This window comes from Heterodontus francisci, chromosome 4 (assembly GCF_036365525.1).
Source record: "Heterodontus francisci isolate sHetFra1 chromosome 4, sHetFra1.hap1, whole genome shotgun sequence".
Lineage (NCBI taxonomy): Eukaryota > Metazoa > Chordata > Chondrichthyes > Heterodontiformes > Heterodontidae > Heterodontus > Heterodontus francisci.
This window is the reverse complement of record NC_090374.1, coordinates 203,179,060-203,198,803: the sequence shown is the minus strand read 5'-3', so window position 1 is coordinate 203,198,803 and position 19,744 is coordinate 203,179,060.

Here is a 19,744-nt window from a genome sequence, read left to right as displayed (position 1 = left end):
CTGGTTTGACCATAACCAGGTTTAACTTTTAAAACATCATGTTTTAGATTCCCTTTCAGTAAGTCCTTGCTCACTGTTCTCTAAATGTAATGGCAAAGAAATCAACCAGACAGGTTTTCTCAGATTGAAACAAGAACGGTGCAAGTTTATTAACCTTAAAACTCTAATTCAGTTAAAACTACTAAAAATGCACAACACAACCATGCAAGCATGCATACGTGATAAACACACATGCAGATGGAGACAGAGGAGGAAAAAGAAAGGGAAAGGTTTGAAGCAATAGCTGGAGTTCAGATACTGGCTTTGGGTTTGATGTAAAGTCTTTGAAATTAAGTCTTGCAGTTCTCCTTGGGGCCCAGTGCACACTTTCAAATTTGTTTTGCTGGTCTTCTGTCTTGAGGCTTAAGTTACTTCCGTGGGTCCCTGGAACTTTGCTTGAGAGAGAGAAACAGGGGGAAACCTTCCTTCTCTTTTGTCTTCAAATTGCAGTCTCTCCTTTCTGTGTGGCGCAATTCAAACAACCCCCAGGTTGGCAGCAGGTTAGTCCTGTGACTAGCTCCTTATTTGGAGCAACCTCACCTGCGAAACTTTATGGATTTCTTTAAGCGTAGCAGACACTCTGTGGGAGGTGGCGGGTGGGGGGGGTGGGGTGTGGTGCGGTGGAATTCTGGCTCTTACACATTCAACGTCTCTTGATCAAAATCCATCTGGCTAATTGAATCAGGGAGGCACACCCATTGTCTTCTTCAGGCAACTGTCTTTCAGAATGCAAATGTGCAGCCATGTTTTCAGCCACTGTTGTGGTCTTTTTAAACAAGTTATTTCAAGTCCAGTAACAGGTCAATAATAATGTTCCAATTACTGAAATTAATATGTCTCATTTTGGCAGGTGTGGTTTTAGTCACAATATGAATAATTGACATATTCAAAAGAAAAAACAAATATCATCTTTAACAGTCCTCCTGATGTTTTGGTCAATAAATGCAATAAAATCTGTGGTGCCAGGTGCCAGGTGCAGCCCCAGTTTATGCTGAATTATTTAATTTGCTTAGGAGAAAAGGAATCTTTGCCTAATCACAATCCCTGATGGAAAGTTGCACAGCATCGAATTACATAGAATTTACAGCACAGAAACCGGCCATTCAGCGCAATGCCAGTGTTTATGCTCCAGATGAACCCTGCCACAGTATTTACTTTATCTCACACTATCAACATCGCCTTCTATTCCTTTCCTCCTCATGTACTTATCTAGCCTCCCTTAAATGCTATTTGCCCCAACCACTCCATGTGGCAGTGTGTTCCGCGTTCTTCCCGCTGTCTGAGTAAAGAAGCTTTTTCTGAATTCCTTATTGGATTTAGGAAAATAGAGACATAGGAGCTGGAGGAGGCCATTCAGCCCGTTCAGCCTGCTCCGTCATTCAATTGGATCATAAATGATCATCTACCTCAATGCCACATTCCCCCATTATCCCCATATCCCATTAGTATCTAGATATCTATCGATTTCTGTCTTGCACATGTTCAATGATTAAGGTTCCAAGCCCTCTGGGTAGAGAATTCCAAAGATTCACCATCCTTCGAGTGAAGAAATTCCTCCTCATTCTTAAATAGCCTGCCCCTTTTTCTGAGACTGTGTCCCCTGGTTCTAGACTCACCAGCCAGGGGAAACATCCTATCCACATCTACCCTGTCACGCCCTGTAAGAATTTTGCAAGTTTCAATGTGATCACCTCTCATTCTTTGAAATGCTAGAGAATACAGGTTAGGTTTCCTCGATCTCTCCTCATAAGACAATCGCACCATCCCAGGGATTAGTCTTGTGAACCTCCGTTGCACTCCCTGTCTGACAAGTATCTCCTTCCTTAGATAAGGAGACCAAAACTTTAAACAATACTCCAGCTGCAGTCTCACCAAGGCTGTATGCTTCTTTATTCCTGTACTCACAACCCTTTGCAATGAAGGTCAATGCACCATTTGTCTTCCTAATTGCTTGCTGCACCAGTATGCTAGCTTTTGGTAACTCATGAGCAAAGACACCCAGGCCTCTTTGGACATCAACACTTCCCAACCTCTCACCATTTAAGAAATACTCGGTCTCTGCTTTTTCTACCAAAGTGGATAACTTCACACTTATTCACATTATATTCCATCTGCCATGTTCTTGTCCATTCACTTAGCCTGTCCAGATCCCCTTGAAGCCTCCTTGCAACGTATATTCCCACCTAGTTTTGTGTCATCAGCAAATTTGGAAATATTACATTTGGTCCCCACATCCAAATCATTGATATCGATTGTGAACAGCTGGGGCCCAAGCACTGATCCTTGCAGTACCCCATGAGGAACAGACTGTCAACCTGAGAATAACCCGTTTATTCCTTATCTCTATTTTCTGTCTGTTAACCAATTCTCAAACCATACCAATATATTACCCTCAATCCCATGTGCTCTAATTTTGTTTACTAACCCCCTGTGTGGGACCTTATCAAAAACCTCTGAAAATCCAAATACACCGCATCCACTGGTTCTCCTTTATCTATGCTACAAGTAACATCCTCAAAAAAACTCCAATATGTTTGTCAAATGATTTCCCTCTCAAAAATCCATGTTGACTCTGCCCAATCCTACCATTATTTTCTAAGTGTCCTGTTATCTCATCCTTTATAATAGATTCTAACATTTTCTCTACTACTGATGTCAAACTAACAGGTCTATAGTTCCCCCTTTTCTCTCTCCCGACTTTCTTAAATAGTGGGGTTACATTTGCTACTTTCCAGTCTGCAGGAACCTTCCAGAATCGATAGAATTTTGAAAGATAGCCACCAATGCATCCACTATCTCTATAGCCAATTCCTTCAACACTCTGGAATGTATTTCATCTGGTCCAGGGATTTATCAACCTCCAAACCAGTTAATCTTTGAGTACTACATCTTTATTAAAGTTAATTTCTTTCAGTTCCTCATTTTTACAAGTCCCTTGGTTTTCTAGTATATCTCAGAGATTTTCTATATTTTCCTCTGTGAAGACAGACACAAAGTAATTGTTTAGTTTCTCCTCCATTTCTCTATTCTCCATTATAAACTCTCCTGTCTCTGCCTGTAATAGACCCACATTTGTCCTTGTTAATCTTTTCCTTTTCACATAGCTAAAGCTGCTTTTACAGTCTGCCTTTATGTTTCTTGCCAGCTTGCATTAGTTTAGTTTAGTTTAGTTTAGAGATACAGCACTGAAACAGGCCCTTTGGCCCACCGAGTCTGTGCCGACCATCAACCACCCATTTATACTAATTCTACACTAATTCCATATTCCTACCACATCCCCACCTGTCCCTATATTTCCCTACCACCTACCTATACTAGGGGCAATTGCTAATGGCCAATTTACCTATCAACCTGCAAGTCTTTGGCTTGTGGGAGGAAACCAGAGCACCCGGAGGAAACCCACGCAGACACATTTCCATTTTCCATTTCTTGGCCATCCTTTGCTGGATTCTAAATTGCGCCCAATCCCAGGCTTATCACTGTTTCTGACAACCTTATAAGTCAGTTCCTTTGATATAATGTAATCTTTTACTTGTTTTGTTGGCCATGGGTTGATTCACCTTTCCTGTTCGGTTTTGTGTCTTAGAGGAATGTATGTTTGTTGTGGACCAAGTAACATTTCTTTAAATACTAGCCATTTCCTGTCAAATCTTTTAATGTATTTTCCCAATCTACCATAGCCAACTTGCCCCTCATACCTTCATAGTTTCCTTTGTTCAGATCCTTCCTAAATGACGAATATCTTTGAATATTCAGTTTCCAGTCTTGGTCACCCTGTAACCACGTCTCTGTAATGGCAATTAAATCATACTATTTGTGCCTTCAAATCATCTACCTTGTTGCAAATGCTGTGTGTACCACAACCTCTAGCCTAATGTGCTGGTGCATTCTTAGGTTTGTATGCTCAGTCCCTTCCTGCCACATTCTGATTATCATTACCCTCATTTCTACCTTGCTCTTTTGCCTTCTTCTCTCTCTTTAAATTATCACGTCTTTTCTCTCTTGATCCTTTGCCTCCACTCTTACCTTCTGGGAGGAGAGAGGAGCGGAGCGGACCTGTGGGGAGAACGCCGAAAGTGGAGCCTATAAATCAAGCCCGAGGATCGAGGCCCATTCTCTTACCTTCCGGCAGCGGAGAGCACCTGTGGGGAGAACGCCGAGAGTGGAGCCTATAAATTGAGCCCAAGGATCGAGGCCCAGTCTCTTACCTTCCGGGAGCAGAGAGGATCTTCCATCACGCTGGAGTTTTGAAAAAAAAAAGCCAACAGTGATGTCAGAGGGGAGCTGCAAGGTGATTGGTTGGTGAGTAGCAGCTATTCGAATACCTTAAAAAAAAGGGGAAAGTTTTTTTTGTTGAGAAAAAAAACCTCTGGTGATAAGGTGAGTACTAACAAAGTGTTTTATTTTGAAGGACTTTAGATGGGAGTGGGTAGAACAAGGCCCCTAGTGTAATTAGTATTTTTTAATTAAGGAAGTAACTAATTAATCTAAGGGTAAGTCATGGTAGGAGAGCTCAGCCCCGTGATATGCTCCTCCTGCACGATGTGGGAAATCAGGGATGTTTCCAGTGTCCCTGATGACCATGTGTGCAGGAAGTGTATCCATCTGCAGCTACTGACCACCCGCATTAGGAGCTGGAGCTGCGGGTGGATTCACTATGGAGCATCTGCGATGCTGAGGACGTCATGGATCGCACGTTTAGTGAGGTGGTCACACCGCAGGTAATAGCTGCACAGGCAGAAAAGAGATGGGTGACCACCAGACGGAGTAGTAGACGCAGGCAGGTAGTGCAGGAGTCCCCTGTGGCCATCCCCCTCTCAAACAGATAGACCACTTTGGATACTGTTGGCGGGGGATGACCTCCCAGGGGAAAGCAGCAACAGCCAAGTTCGTGGCACCATGGAGGGCTCTGCTGCACAGCAGGGTAGGAAAAGGATTGGAAGAGCAATAATGATGGGGGATTCTATCGTAAGGGGTGCAGATAGACATTTCTGTGGCCACAAACGAGACTCCAGGGTGGTATGTTCCCTCCCTGGTGCTAGGGTCAAGGATGTCTCGGAGCAGCTGCAGGACATTCTGAAAGGGGAGGGTGAGCAGCCAGAGGTCGTGGTCCATATTGGTACTAACGACATAGGCAGGAAGAGAGATGAGGTCCTGCAAAGTGAATAGAGGGAGTTAGCCAGAAGGTTAAAAAGCAGGACTTCTGGGGTTGTAATCTCAGGATTACTCCCTGTGCCACGTGCTAGTGAGGGTAGGCATAGGAGGATAAGGCAAATGAATGCGTGGCTGAAGAGCTGGTGTAGGCGGGAGGACTTCAGCTACTTGGATCATTGGGATCTCTTCTGGTGCAGAGGTGACCTGTACAAGAAGGACGGGTTGCATCTAAACTGGAAGGGGACCAATATCCTTGCGGGGATGTTTGCTCGTACTAGTCGGGAGGGTTTAAACTAGTCTGGCAGGGGGTGGGACCCAAAGTAGTAATCTCTCCGATGAGATAGTTAAGGCAAATATACAGGTTAAAGCAAACCAGTCCAGTAGGCAGGCCGGCAGGGGCAGGACAGGGAGCGTGGAAGGTCTGGTAGGCTAAACTGCATTTACTTTAATGCAAGAAGCCTTACAGGTAAAGCAGATGAACTCAGAGCATGGATCAGTACATGGGATTGTGATATTATAGCTATTACGGAAACGTGGTTGAGGGATGGGCAGGACTGACAGCTCAATGTTCCGGGGTACCAATCCTTCCAGCGTGACAAAGGTGGAGGTAAGAGAGGAGGAGGAGTTGCACTATTGATTAGGGAGAACATTGCGGTAGTAATTAGAGAGGATATCCCGGGGAGAATGTCCAGCGAGGCCATAGGGTTGGAACTTAGAAATAAGAAAGGGGTGATCACTTTGATGGGATTATACTATAGCCCCCCAGTAGTCAGAGGGAAGTGGAGGAGCATATATGTAGGGAAATCACAGATAGGGGTAGGAATTATACCCTTGCCTAATATTGACTGGGACTGCCTTAGTGCTAAGGGATCAGATGGGGAAGAATTTGTTAAGTGTGTCCAGAATAGTTTTCTGAAGCAGTATGTGGATGGCCCTACTACAGAAGGGGCTACACTCGACCTCCTCTAAGGAAATGAGGATGGGCAGGTGGTTGATGTGTCAGTGGGGGAGCACTTTGGGACCAGTGACCATAATTCTATTAGCTTCAAGATAGTTTTGGAAAAGGATAGGACTGGTCCTCAGGTTGAAGTCCTAAATTGGAGGAAGGCTAATTTCGATGGCATCAGACAGGAACTTTCAAAAAGCTGAATGGGAGAGGCTGTTTACAGGTAAAGGGGGAGGGTTTTAAAAGTGAGATAGGAAGAGTTCAGGGCCGGCATGTTCCTGTTAGATGGAAGGGCAAGGCTGGCAAGTTTAGGGAACCTTGGTTGACGAGGGATATTGAGGATCTGGTCAGGACAAAGAAGGAGGCATATGTCAGGTATAGGCAGCTGGGATCGAGTGAGTCCCTCGAGGAGTATAGGGGATGTCGGACTACACTTAAGAAGGAATTTAGGAGGGCGAAAATGGACCATGAGATTTCCCTGGCAGATAAGATAAAGAAGAATCCTAAAAAATTCTATAAGTATATTAAGAGTAGAAAGGTAGCTCGGGAGAGAGTTGGTCCCCTTAAGGATCAGAGTGGCAATCTATGTGTGGAGCCATGGAAAATGGGCGAGGTCTTAAATGAATATTTCTCGTCCGTATTTACCGTGGAGAAGGTCATGGAAGCTAATAAGGTCATGGAAGCTAGTGAGTTCAAGGGAGGGAACACCGATATCCTGGAGCATATCAACATTACAAAGGAGGAGATGTTGGAGGTTTTGAATCACATTAAAGTGGATAAATCCCCAGGGCCTGACCAGGTGTAGCCTCGGATGCTATGGGAAGCAAGGGAGGAGATTGCTGGGGCCCTGGCAGAGATTTTTGTATCATCGTTAGCCACGGGTGAGGTCCCAGAAGACTGGAGGATAGCCAATGTTGTGCCTTTATTTAAGAAGGGCAGCAGGGATAAGCCAGGGAACTACAGGCCCAGTGGTGGGAAAGTTATTGGAAGGGATTCTGAGAGACAGGATTTATATGCATTTGGAAAGGCAAGGTCTGATTAGGGATAGTCTGCATGACTTTGTGCGTGGGAAATCATGTCTCACGAATTTGATTGAGTTTTTCGAGGAGGTGAGCAAGAGGATTGACGAGGGCAGGGCGATGAACATTGTCTACATGGACTTTAGCAAGGCCTTTGACAAGGTCCGGCATTGTAGGCTGGTCCAGAAAGTTCGAACACTTGGGATCTGGGGTGAGCTAGCAAATTGGATACAAAATTGGCTTGGTGATAGGAGGCAGAGGTTGGTAGCTGAGGGTTGTTTTTCAGACTGGAGGCCGGTGACCAGTGGCGTGCAGCAGGGATCGGTGCTGGGCCCTCTGTTGTTTGTCATATACATTAATGACTTGGATGTGAATGTAGGGGGCATGATTAGTAAGTTTGCAGATGACACCAAAATTGGTGGTATAGTGGACAGTGAAGAAGGTTGTCTAAGGTTACAACAGGATATAGATCAACTGAGAAAGTGGGCAAGGGAGTGGCAAATGGAATTTAATGCAGACAAGTGTGAAGTGATGCATTTTGTGAAGTTAAACCAGGGCAGGACATGTACAGTGAATGGCAGGGCCCTGGGGAGTGTTGTTGAGCAGAGAGACCTTGGGGTGCAGGTACATAGTTCCCTGAAAGTGGCAACACAGGTAGACAGGGTGGTGAAGAAGCCGTATGGCATGCTTGCCTTCATCGGCCGAGGCACTGAGTACAAGAGTTGGGACGTCATGTTACAGTTGTACATAACGTTGGTTTAGGCCACATTTGGAGTACTGTGTGCAGTTCTGGTCGCTGCACTGCAGGAAAGATGTGATTAAGCTCAAGAGGGTGCAGAAAAAATTCACAAGGATATTGCCTGGTTTGGAGGGCTTGAGTTATAAAGATAGATTGGATAGGCTGGGTCTGTTTTCTCTGGAGCAAAGGAGGCTGAGAGGGGACATGATAGAGGTATATAAGATTATGAGAGGCATAGATAGGGTAGATAGCCAGAGTCTGTTTCCCATGGTAGGGGTGACTAAAACTAGAAGGTATAGATTTAAGGTGAGAGGGAGGAGGTTTAAAGGGGATCAAAGGGGTAAATTTTTCACACAAAGAATAGTGAGTATCTGGAATGAGCTGCCTGAGAAGGTGATGGAGGCAGGAACAGTAGCAACATTTAAGAGGCATCTGGACGCGGTGGGCTGAAGGGCCTATTTCTGTGCTGTATGACTCTATGACTATTTAGTTTAAAGCCCTCTCTACCACTCTAGTTATACGACTCATCAGAACACTGGTTCAGGTGAAGACTGTCCCAACGGTACAGCTACAACTTTCCCAGTACTGGTGCCAGTGCCTCATGAATTGAAACCTATTTCTCCCACACCAATCTTTAAGCCACGCATTTAACTCTCTAATCTTATTTACCTGACTCCAATTTGCTCATGGCTCAGGTAATAATCCATGATTTTTTTTTTATTCATTCATGGGATGTGGGCGTCACTGGCCAGGCCAGCGTTTATTGCCCATCCCCAATTGCCCTTGAGAAGGTGGTGGTGAGCTGCCTTCTTGAACTGTTGCAGCCCATGGGAGGTAGGTACACCCACAGTGCTGTTAGGAAGGGAGTTCCAGGATTTTGACCCAGCGACAGTGAAGGAACGGCGATATAGTTCCAAGTCAGGATGGTGTGTGACTTGGAGGGGAACTTGCAGGTGGTGATGTTCCCATGCATTTGCTGCTCTTGTCCCTCTAGTTGGTAGAGGTCGTGGGTTTGGAAGGTGCTGTCTAAGGCGCCTTGGTGCATTGCTGCAGTGCATCTTGTAGATGGCACACACTGCTGCCACTGTGCGTCGGTGGTGGAGGGAGTGAATGTTTGTAGAGCGGGTGCCAATCAAGTGGGCTGCTTTGTCCTGGATGATGTTGAGCTTCTTGAGTGTTGTTGGAGCTGCACCCATTCAGGCAAGTGGAGAGTATTCCATTACACTCCTGACTTGTGCCTTGTAGATGGTGGACAGGCTTTGGGGAGTCAGGAGGTGAGTTACTCGCCTCAGGATTCCTAGCCTCTGATCTGCTCTTGTAGCCACGGTATTTATATGGCTACTCCAGTTCAGTTTCTGGTCAATGGTAGCCCCTAGGATGTTGATAGTGGGGGATTCAGCGATGGTAATGCCATTGAATGTTAAGGGGAGACGGTCATTGCCTGGTACTTGTGTGGCGCGATTATAATCCAGGCATCATTACCTTTTGAGGACCTGATTTTTAATATAGCCCCCAGCTGCTCAAATACATTTATTGGTTATTGTCTTACTTTTATGGGGCACAGAATTTGAATCAGGAGCGACGCTGGAGGTTTGACCTGTGTGACGCATCTCCATGAGAAGGCCACTTGCCAGGTGTCCTCCGCGAGCACTGGCAGCAACTGAATATGTGCTATCATGACATCACACAGCCCTACTGGCTAATGTGACACCCAGTTACCAAATTTGGAACACGCAGGCCCTTTTCAACGGATTCACACTTCACTCAGACTACCTGTCTGTCCCCCTAAATATGGCATCTCCGAGAACGACTGCATTTCTACTCTTTGCTGTTCCCTCCTGTGTAGTCCCTTTTCCATTGGTGCCATGGTTTGGACTGCACTCCTTCAAGGTGTTGTCACTCCCAGCAGTCTCCAGACCTGAGTACAAGTTTGAGAGTGGCACATACCCTGCAGGCTCCAGCACTTCCTGCCTCTTCCTACTCTTCCAGATGGTCACCCACCAACTATCCTGAACTCTCAGTCCCTCTGGGGTGGCCACCTCCTGGAATGTACGATCCAGGAAACTCTCCTGCTCCCCAATGCTCCGCAGTGACTGCAGATGCCCCCCCACCTCAGAAATCCTGAGCTCAAGCTCAAGCAGCTGGAGACACTTCCTCCAGATGTGGTACTCCAAGTCAATGAAGTGGCGCAGGAATTGCAACTAACAGGTCTCAGCTGCCCATCCATGATCGAAGAAAAATATCTCTCTTCCCTCTTTTATAATGTAGTTAATACCTTGTATAAGCTATTCATTTTACTTAATGCCTCTAGATCTGCTGTGTACTAATACTCTAGTTAATTCAGTTACTGTTCTACCTACCCTGATTGGAATTCTAAACTGTAAATTCATCTAGTACTTGACAGTTTCCCACTGCTAATTTAAATGACAGAACCAGATTCGAGAGGGAAAAACCTTAAAAACTCATTAATGAATGACCTGCCTGCTGTCCTATTTTCTGGAAAACGCCATGGAAGGCCCACTTTTTCCCTGCTCTGATTTATCAGTCGCCACTGCTGCTGCCAGGTCTCACTGTCTCCCACTCTCTCACTCGAACCGCTTCTTGTTTTGTAAAAGATCAGAACAGCACCTCTTCCCTCACTGCATTGAATTCCCTAAGTTACATACTCTGTTTCATCAGTACTCCATCGAGCTGGATGGAGGGGGGTGGGGTCACAGACTTCCCTCTCGTCCTTCCACTTATTTGACCGCAACAGGGTTTATTTTTAAAGAGTGGTTGTGCTTGTCACTTCAGTGAGTGTTTTACTTTTTTTACTTTTAATGTGATCGTAGAAGAACCAATCGGACTGGTTTACTTGAGTTTAGACAAGAAAGAGCTGAGTTTATTATACTCATCAACAATCTGAAACTGATGGTAAAAAAAAATTAATTGACGCTACACATTCACACACCCGCGTACACACAAATAGATTATAGAGGGAAAAGTAGATTTTGTGGTTGGATTAGAGTCCAGAATAAATGGAAATTAAATAAACAGTCTGTGAGGTTGGATGATTCACTTGTCTTCTGGTTGTAGTTGTATTCTTGAAGTGCACTATATGGCTGGTCCGCTTGGCTCAGGGCTTTCTTGCAGGCAGACTTGTAGGTGGCTCTCCTCCCCTGGTCTCTGTCTGTAGTAATCTGTAAGTTTGGAGGGTCCACAGTCACAGACGGGGTTCAAACTTGTGCTATCTGGAGAGAGAGGGAGGGTAGCACACAGCCTTTCTCCTGCTGCACAGCCTGAGTTACTGCCTGTCTGCCTTTGTTCAAGGAAACTTTTAGCTTTCACAAAGATGGACAGATGGTTACATGACGGCCTCAGTGTAATCTCTGGAACTTTCTAATATTCAATGTGCGGAATTGCAGGACAAATCCAACCTGGCCAATTACTGCCCCATCAGTCTACTGTCAATCATCTGTAAAGTGATGGAAGAGGTCATTGACAGTGTTATCAAGTGGCACTTGCTCAGCAATAACCTGTTCACTGACGCTCAGTTTAGTTTCTGCCAAGGCCACTCAGCTCCTGACCTCATTACCACCTTGGTCCAGACATGGAAAAAAGAGCTGAACTCCAGAGGTGAGGTGAGAGTGACTGCCCTTGACGTCAAGGCAGCATTTGACTGAGTTTGGCATCAAGGAACCCGAACAAAACTGGAGTCAATGGGAATCAGGGGGAAAATGCTCTGCTAGTTGGAGTCGTACCTAGCAGGAAGGAAGATGGTTGGAGGTCAATCACTGCAGGAGTTCCTCAGGGTAGTGTCCTCGGCCCAACCATCTTCAGCTGCTTCATCAATGACCTTCCTTCAATCATAAAGTCCAAAGTGTGGATGTTCACTGATGATTGCACAGTGTTCAGCACCATTCGCTAATCCTCAGATAATGAAGCAGCCCATGTCCTAATGCAGCAAGACCTGTCGCGAAGTGGGATCCGGCGACCCCACCTCACTTACCTGAGGTTTCAGTCTCCAGTGCCGTGCCTGGGTCCAAGGCCCCTGCAGTACTGGCAGTGGCCATCACTCCTGGTGGTCTGCCGATACTGCTAAGCTGCTGGCTCTGTGATTGGCTGGCATCTCTTGGTGGCAGGATCCCCTTCTTCAAAGGCTTGAGGACAGAAAACAGTGAGGTGCATTAAATGATTCTTTTTCAGACTGGAGGAAGATAGACAGTGGTGTTCCCCAAGGTTCAGTGCTGGGTCTGCTGCTTTTTTGATTATATAAATGATTTGGATATTGGAACACAGAATAAAATATGAAAATTTGCCCATGATACCAAACTTGCAGGTATGGTAAACAGTGAGGATGATACCAGTAGACTACAACAGGACATAGATAGAATGGGCAGACAAGTGGCAGATGGAATTTAATACAGAGAAATATGAGCTGATGTATTTTGGCAGAACAGATAGGGAGAGGGAATATAGATAAAATGGCACAGTTCAAAAGTGTGTGCAGAGACAGAAGGACCTGGGGATTCATGTGCATAGATCTTTGAAGGTGGCAGGACATATTGAGAGATGATGTAAGGGGTAACATATTGGTATGGATAGAAGATTGGCCAGCTAACAGGAAACAGAGTAGGCAAAAATGGGTCATTTTCTGGTTGGCAAGATGTAACGAGTGGTGTGGCGCAGGGACCTGTGCTGGGGCCTCAACCTTTTATAATTTATATAAATGACTTGGATGAAGGGACCGAAGGTATGGTTGCTAAATTTGCTGATGACACCAATATACGTAGGAAAGTAAGTTGTAAAGAGGTCATAAAGAGACTACAAAGGGATATAGATCGGTTAAATGAGTGGACAAAGCCCTGGCAAATGGAGTATAATGTGGGAAAATATGAAATTGTCCATTTTGGCAGGAAGAATAAAAAGTAAGCATATTATCGAAATGGTGAGCAGAGGGTTCTGGGTGTCCTAGTCCAGGAATTGCAAAAGATTAGTGTGCAGATTCAGCAAGTAATTAGGAAAGCTAATAGAATATTATCATTTATTGCGAGGGGAATTGAATACAAAAGTAGGGAGGTTATGCTTCAGTTATACAGGGCAATGGTAAGACCACATCTAGAGTATTGTGTACAGTATTGGTCTCCTTATTTAAGGAAGGATGTAAATGCATTGGAAGCAGTTCAGAGAAGGTTATTAGACTAATACCTGGAATGGGCGGGCTGTCTTATGAGGAAAGGTTGGACAGGCTAGTCTTGTATCCATTGGAGTTTAGAAGTGTAAGAGGCAACTTGATTGAAACATATAAGATCCTGAGGGGTCTTGACAGGGTGGATGTGGAAAGAATATTTTCTCTTGTGGGAGAATCTCGAACTAGGGGTCACTGTTTAAAAATAAGAGGTCGCTCATTTAAGACCGAGATGAGGAGAAATTTTTCCTCTGAGGGTCGTGAGTCTTTGGAATTCTCTTCCTCAAAAGGTAGTGGAAGCAGAGTCTTTGAATATTTTTAAGGCAGAGGTAGATAGATTCTTGATAAGCAAGGGGGTGAAAGGTTATCAGGGGTAGGTGGAATTGTGGAGTAATTAATTCAGCCATGAACTTATTGAATAGTGGAGCAGCCTCGAGGGGCTGAGTGGCCTACTCCTGCTCCTAATTCGTATGTTCATATGTAGTTGCTAGCAAAGTGTATGGGATCCTAGGCTTCATGAATAAAGGTATTGAGTACAAAAGAACCTTTCTAAAGCTTTGATTAGGCCCCAACTAGAGTATTGCATCCAGTTCTGTTCACTGCACTTTAGGAAGCATGTGGAGGTCCTTGAGAGGGTGCAGAGGAGGTTTACTAGAATTATTCCAGGGATGAGGAATTTTAGCTACAAGCTAGGTTGGTCTCCTTGGAGCAAAGGAGATTGAGCAGAGATTTGATAAAGAAACTCTCTGCCTCAGAAGGTGGTGGAGGCGGGGTCATTGAATATTCTTAAGGTGGAGGTAGACAGATTTATGTTCGACAAAGGAATCAAAGGTTATCGGGGGTAGACGGGAGTGTGGAATTCGAGACAGAAACAGATCAGCTGTCATCTTATTAAATGGCGGAGTAGGCTCGAAGGGCTGAATGGCCTACTTCTGCTCCTAATTCATATGGTCATAGGAGAGCTTTTGATAAGGTAGACAAAGAAAAGCTGTTCCCATTAGCTGATGGTACGAGGTCTTGGGAACACAGATTGCAGGTTTTGGGTAAGAGATCCAGGAGATAATGTGAGGAAAAACCTTTTTTACACAGTGAGTGATAATGACCTGGAACCTACTGCTTACGAGGGTGGTGGAGGTGGAGATGATGAATAATTTCATAAGGACATTGGATGGGCACCTGAGAAAAATAAACTTACAGGGCTATTGAAAAAGAGTCGGGAATGGTAATGACTGGATTGCTCTACAGAGAGCCGGCACAGATTTGATGGGCTGAATGGCCTCTTTCTGTGTCTGTTGACTCTATAACTCTATGACATCAAATCTCATCAGCATGCCATGTGTGATGTTGTGAAAAAAAAACCTACGTATGATTCTTCTCTCTACTCAAATTAAAAATAAATTTGGAATACGTTTTTACGTGATGAGGCTGCTCCTTTAAACAGTTCAATAAGACTGTTTGAATCAGTTCCTCACTGTCTTGACTGCTAGTTAGATGTTAGAAGGTACTTATCACTGGGTAGATATTTTTATTATCACTGCAGATAGTTACCAAACCTTGAAAAGAGATGTAATTATGCTGAGGAACATTTAAATGCATTTTAGGATTGTTGGGGGTGAATTTGTGCCTGGGGACCTTTTTTGGGCATTACGAGGCTCTTTAAGTTTTCAAAATTGTGTCTGTGATGCAATGCATACTTCTGACGTGGTGCGCTGTACGCCACTTTGGTAAAAGGGCTAGTGTGCAAGTACTGAATGCTCTCTGGAATCACCATGCAGGTTTCTCGAGCATTTCAATGTGTACACCCATCAGGTTATTTTTTCTGTAGCTTGGCCCATTGAAGCTCTCACCTGAGTCCTCTGCAGCAGAACTTGTGTGACCTTGCCTTCTGGTGAGCCGAAACCTGCAGTATTCTTGTCCCCTGCCCTGGCTGCAATGCACTGCTGCCCAGTGTCTCATCACCTGCCAATCCTGCCTCTATGCAGTCCTCTAAGATATGCACAGTTTCAGTATCTGAGCTAATGCTTGCGACTGTGAAGTTGAGTGATGATGTACCATCAGCCTGCACTGTCTTCCTGCTTTTCCAGCACTGCTTGGGCAAGTGACTATTTTTGGGGATCTGAAATTAAAAAGGGACAAAGGATTGGCTTGTGGTCAGTGGTAAAAGCCTGCTCGAGTCTGCAAAAAAAAAAACCTGACCCAAGCCTGACTGAACCACATCCGACCTGAGCCCAGCCTGTCCCGGCCCGAATCCTTCCATTTTTTCCTGCGTCCGACCCAACCCGACGCGACCATCAGTTAACTTACCTTCTGTCTTTCACTTTGTTGCTGATCTGCACAAGCTTAAAATAACTGTAACAAAACCACCTTTCAGGTCCAAACATTAAATTAACAGTGGAGCCTGTGATAGAGCGTGTCCGACCCGACCCGGCCCGAACCAAGCCCAAATGCCGGACCCGGAAGTGCAACCCAACCCGACCCAAACCCGACACATGTCATCGGGTCCCGTTGGGTTCGGGTTGGGTAGCAGAGAAGAAAGTAAGCAGTACATGCTTACACCCTCTGTAGCTTGCAAAATCAGATGAGATTAAGGAATGAAGGAGAAATGGGATGTGAGAAAGAGGTTTAGGTATGAAGATAGTCATCTTCAATGGATTCAGCCTTGCCTGCGGCCATAGCCTCAGCAATGGCTCATCCCATATTAGCCAGCACCGTTTTCTCCCTGGCAGTTAGAACATGCTGGCCCACCTCTCCCCTTCTGGTTAGTTCCTGCTGTCTCTGCCACCTTGTCCTGCAAGACAGAAGGAAGTGTGTCAGTGAGTGTCGTGCAATATGTTTCGATGATGGGGCTGTCATTGTTGAATAGCTGGCATATATAAGCTGTGAATTATAGAATCATTGAATGGTTGCAGCACAGAAGGATGCCATTTGCCTCCTATCTATGCTGGCCCTCTAAGAGCTACTCAGTTAGTCCCACTCCTTTGCCTTTTCCCTGTAAAATAGAATCACAGAATAGATGATCATCACTGTGAGATGTGGGGATGGAGCTTTCAACAGTGCTAACTGTGTGAGGGTGATGTGAAGCAGATGAATGTTTGAGTCCAGATTGATAGAGATTTCTGGCAGGAGAGTGATGGGGTTCCCACTGCCTTCTCATCTGAAAGCTGGGAGGGCTTCCTGCCCCCTTGAGGATACAAGCACATTGTCTCCTCGTTTCCACCTCCTCCAGTGCAACGTTCGAAAACTCGATGCTGGCTCTCTTTCATGGACAGCCATTTTTCACTTTCTTCTAGGTCAGATTCAGTTGCAGAATGACTCCCAGCACCTGTTGCAGTCACAATGTACCTCTCCTTTCAGAGGTGCAGGTTAGCTTTAAGTCATGCTGCCAACTTTAAGTCCTACATGTTAGTAACAATATTGGGCTCCCCGCTGATGTGTGCAGCCAATGAACAGCATAAGGAGAGCTGGCTGCACGTCAAAATAATTATAATGAACAGGCAGCATGGAAATTAGCGTGTTTCCTGCAATAAATGAATGGTGCAGGTTAATGACAATCCCTGCGCCCATTTTTAGGGCATATCCAATTTAACTCTTGTAATTTACATTGAAATGTTGTTATATCCAATCGGTTGTGATTGAAAAAAATAACATTTCCTAATCAATCATGTCAGGACTTGATTTTAATTTACATATATGTTGGGAGAATGTCAGGATCAGGAATGCAGAGATGCCATTGTAATTCCAAACTGCAATCAATTAAATGTAGCACCCAAACTCTCAAAATATTACTTTAAGAAGTATAGAAAAATAAACACGTTTAATTGCTTGTTGAACTGTGCACTGGAGAAAGGGTTAAAAGTTTGTTCAAAGGAACTATGATGTAGACCCAACACAAAGTGACAATCTTTACAAAACATACACAACACAGCTGTCTCAGTTATGCTGTCTGTTCTTCCTGACCCATAAACTCCTGTTCTACATTTGCATCAAGTTTATCAGATGAAAAGCAATGACTTCGCCCATTACCACCCCAATGGAATTGTAAAACTGCAAAGGTGTTGTAACAGCACTGAGTGCACACAGAGCTGGGAGGTGCTTTGATCTCCAGGTTTGCTGTTTATCTTCACTCCTTTCCAGTTTGATGAGCTTTTTAAGCTGAGAAACTCTTAAGGGAGGCCCCATACTGTTCTTGCTCTCAGGGACAAGGCATTCTGATAAGAGAGGCTATAAAAAGGGATTGAATTTTCCAGCTGGAGTTTGTGGACTGCAAAGTCTGAGTGACACGAGAGAAACTTCTCACTGCAACCCAACTGTGCTTAAAGGTAAATAGATAGTTGAATAACATTGACTAATTATAATTTGCCTTTACGGTGCCTGATAGAAAGTATTCTGTGCCACTTGACATTTCTTGGGTCTAAAGCTAATGAGAAATCTGAGTAAAATCATGGGGTAAAGAAATTGTTTTTTCTTAAACCAATATTAAATTCAGGACCAATCGTTCTGATCAATAATGGTTTGTTATGGTCTTTGTTAGTAACATAATTCATAGAAATCCTTTTGAAGTACATATCTCCTTAACAAATTAGAGCTGCTTTCTAAATGCACCGAGAGCTAAGTATTCAAACAGCATTTTTGTCCTAAAAGTACTTTTAAATAGCTGCACATGTCAGAGTAAAAAGTGTTTTTTATTTAGTTAAAATGCTTTGTTAGGTCTCTGTGTGTAAAAATGACATGGAACCAGAAATATTTTAACTATACCGTACTTGATTTTTTTATTAGGAATTCAACCCTGTTGAATTGTGCTTTTTATACAGGACTGTAATTTGCCTGATTTGGATAATGTCTAAGTCTACCTATTTATAGCTTCAGGTATAAATGCTGAGACAGCTGTACTTAAGTATGAAATATTGTTATTTTTCTGAGATGTATGAATGCACCACAAATTAGCGTACGCCCTCACTAACTGGAATTTAAACACATTGCACCGTTTGGCTCCCTTTCCAGTTGATAGGCTCTTGCTGTACGTAGAACTGGAGTGAGTAATGTATACCTAAACAATCTGTTCAAGTTAGAAGGGCACACCATACCATTGGGCCACCATCGTAGATTATATGTATTTGGTAGTGACAAGTTTAGTATGTAATTAGTTTTCCTTTGATTCCAATTTTGGCATAGAAAGTGTACATCAGTGATCAAGTCACTGTGACTGAGAAACTGGCAGTGTTTTTGTAATCATTGTTGAGTTAAATATTTCCCTTTGCTAAATGGGACAAGAGAAATTAATAATCTATTGGAAACATTGCAAAGAACCAATAAAGATGGAAATCCATACAATTTATAAAAGCTTATCCAACACCTGATCAGCTTGGCAGTGGAAGTCCATTTTCTCTATAAAGATTATGAACTAAAAAGGCAATGTTCCCCTCCCCCACCTCACCCCACAGCTCAAAGAGTTTATCCAGTGAGTAAGCTGAGTCATACAGACCGGGAATGTCCCAAGTTTGAGCCTTGATCTGTGCTAAGTTAGCTCAACTCGACCAAGATTGGTTGGAAACTTTACAAGTACACACAGGTTAAGGAGAGGAAGGAATGGCCGGGAGTTGTCCTAATTCCTGATTGTTATCCAGTGAAGCATGTCCAGGCACACAAGTGAAGAGGACAGGTTTGAATGTGATTCCAACCACAATTGAATAGCCTGTTGCCAATCACCGCTAAGGTGCTCAAATGGATAATCGATGCTTGGGCAAAATGCCAAAGTGTGCCCTTGGAACTGTACTATGGCAAGGAGTTCATTTTGTGTTTTAAGTGGAAGCTAGCATGAGATTTGGGCTACAGAATTGTTTATTATCCATGGACATCTTTCGAAAGGCAATCAATAATGGTCATGTTTTTTTAGTGTTAAATGGACAGAGTCTTCATCAAACAAATGTTTGGGAAGCCTTTTCTGTTTAGGGAAGGGAAAGAGCTGGAAGACTCACTTATTAATTTATGTTTTCATGTGGAAGGAATATAAGTGCCAATTTTGTCATTGCGCAATATGTTTGCAAGCAAGGAAAATGGAAGTTTTCTAACTGCTATTTAAAAAAAATCTCCATTTAAAAAAATTCATTCATGGGATGTGGGCGTCGCTGGCCAGGCCAGCATTTATTGCCCATCTCTAATTGCCCTTGAGAAGGTGGTGCTGAGCTGCCTTCTTGAACCGCTGCAGTCCATGTGAGGTAGGTACACCCACAGTGCTGTTAGAAAGGGAGTTCCAGGATTTTGACCCAGCAACAGTGAAGGAACGGCGATATAGTTCCAAGTCAGGATGGTGTGTGACTTGGAGGGGAACTTGCAGGTGGTGGCGTTCCCATGCATTTGCTGCCCTTGTCCTTCTATTTGGTAGAGGTCGTGGGTTTGGTATGTGCTGTCTAAGGAGCCTTGGTGCATTGCTACAGTGCATCTTGTAGATGGTACACACTGCTGCCACTGTGCGTCGTTGGTGGAGGGAGTGAATGTTTGTAGATGGTGTGCCAATCAAGCAGGCTGCTTTGTCCTGGATGGTGTTGAACCTCTTGAGTGCTGCACCCATCCTGGCAAGTGGAGAGTATTCCATCACACTCCTGACTTGTAGATGATGGACAGGCTTTGGGGAATCAGGAGGTGAGTTACTCGCCACAGGATTCCTGGCCTCTGACCTGCTC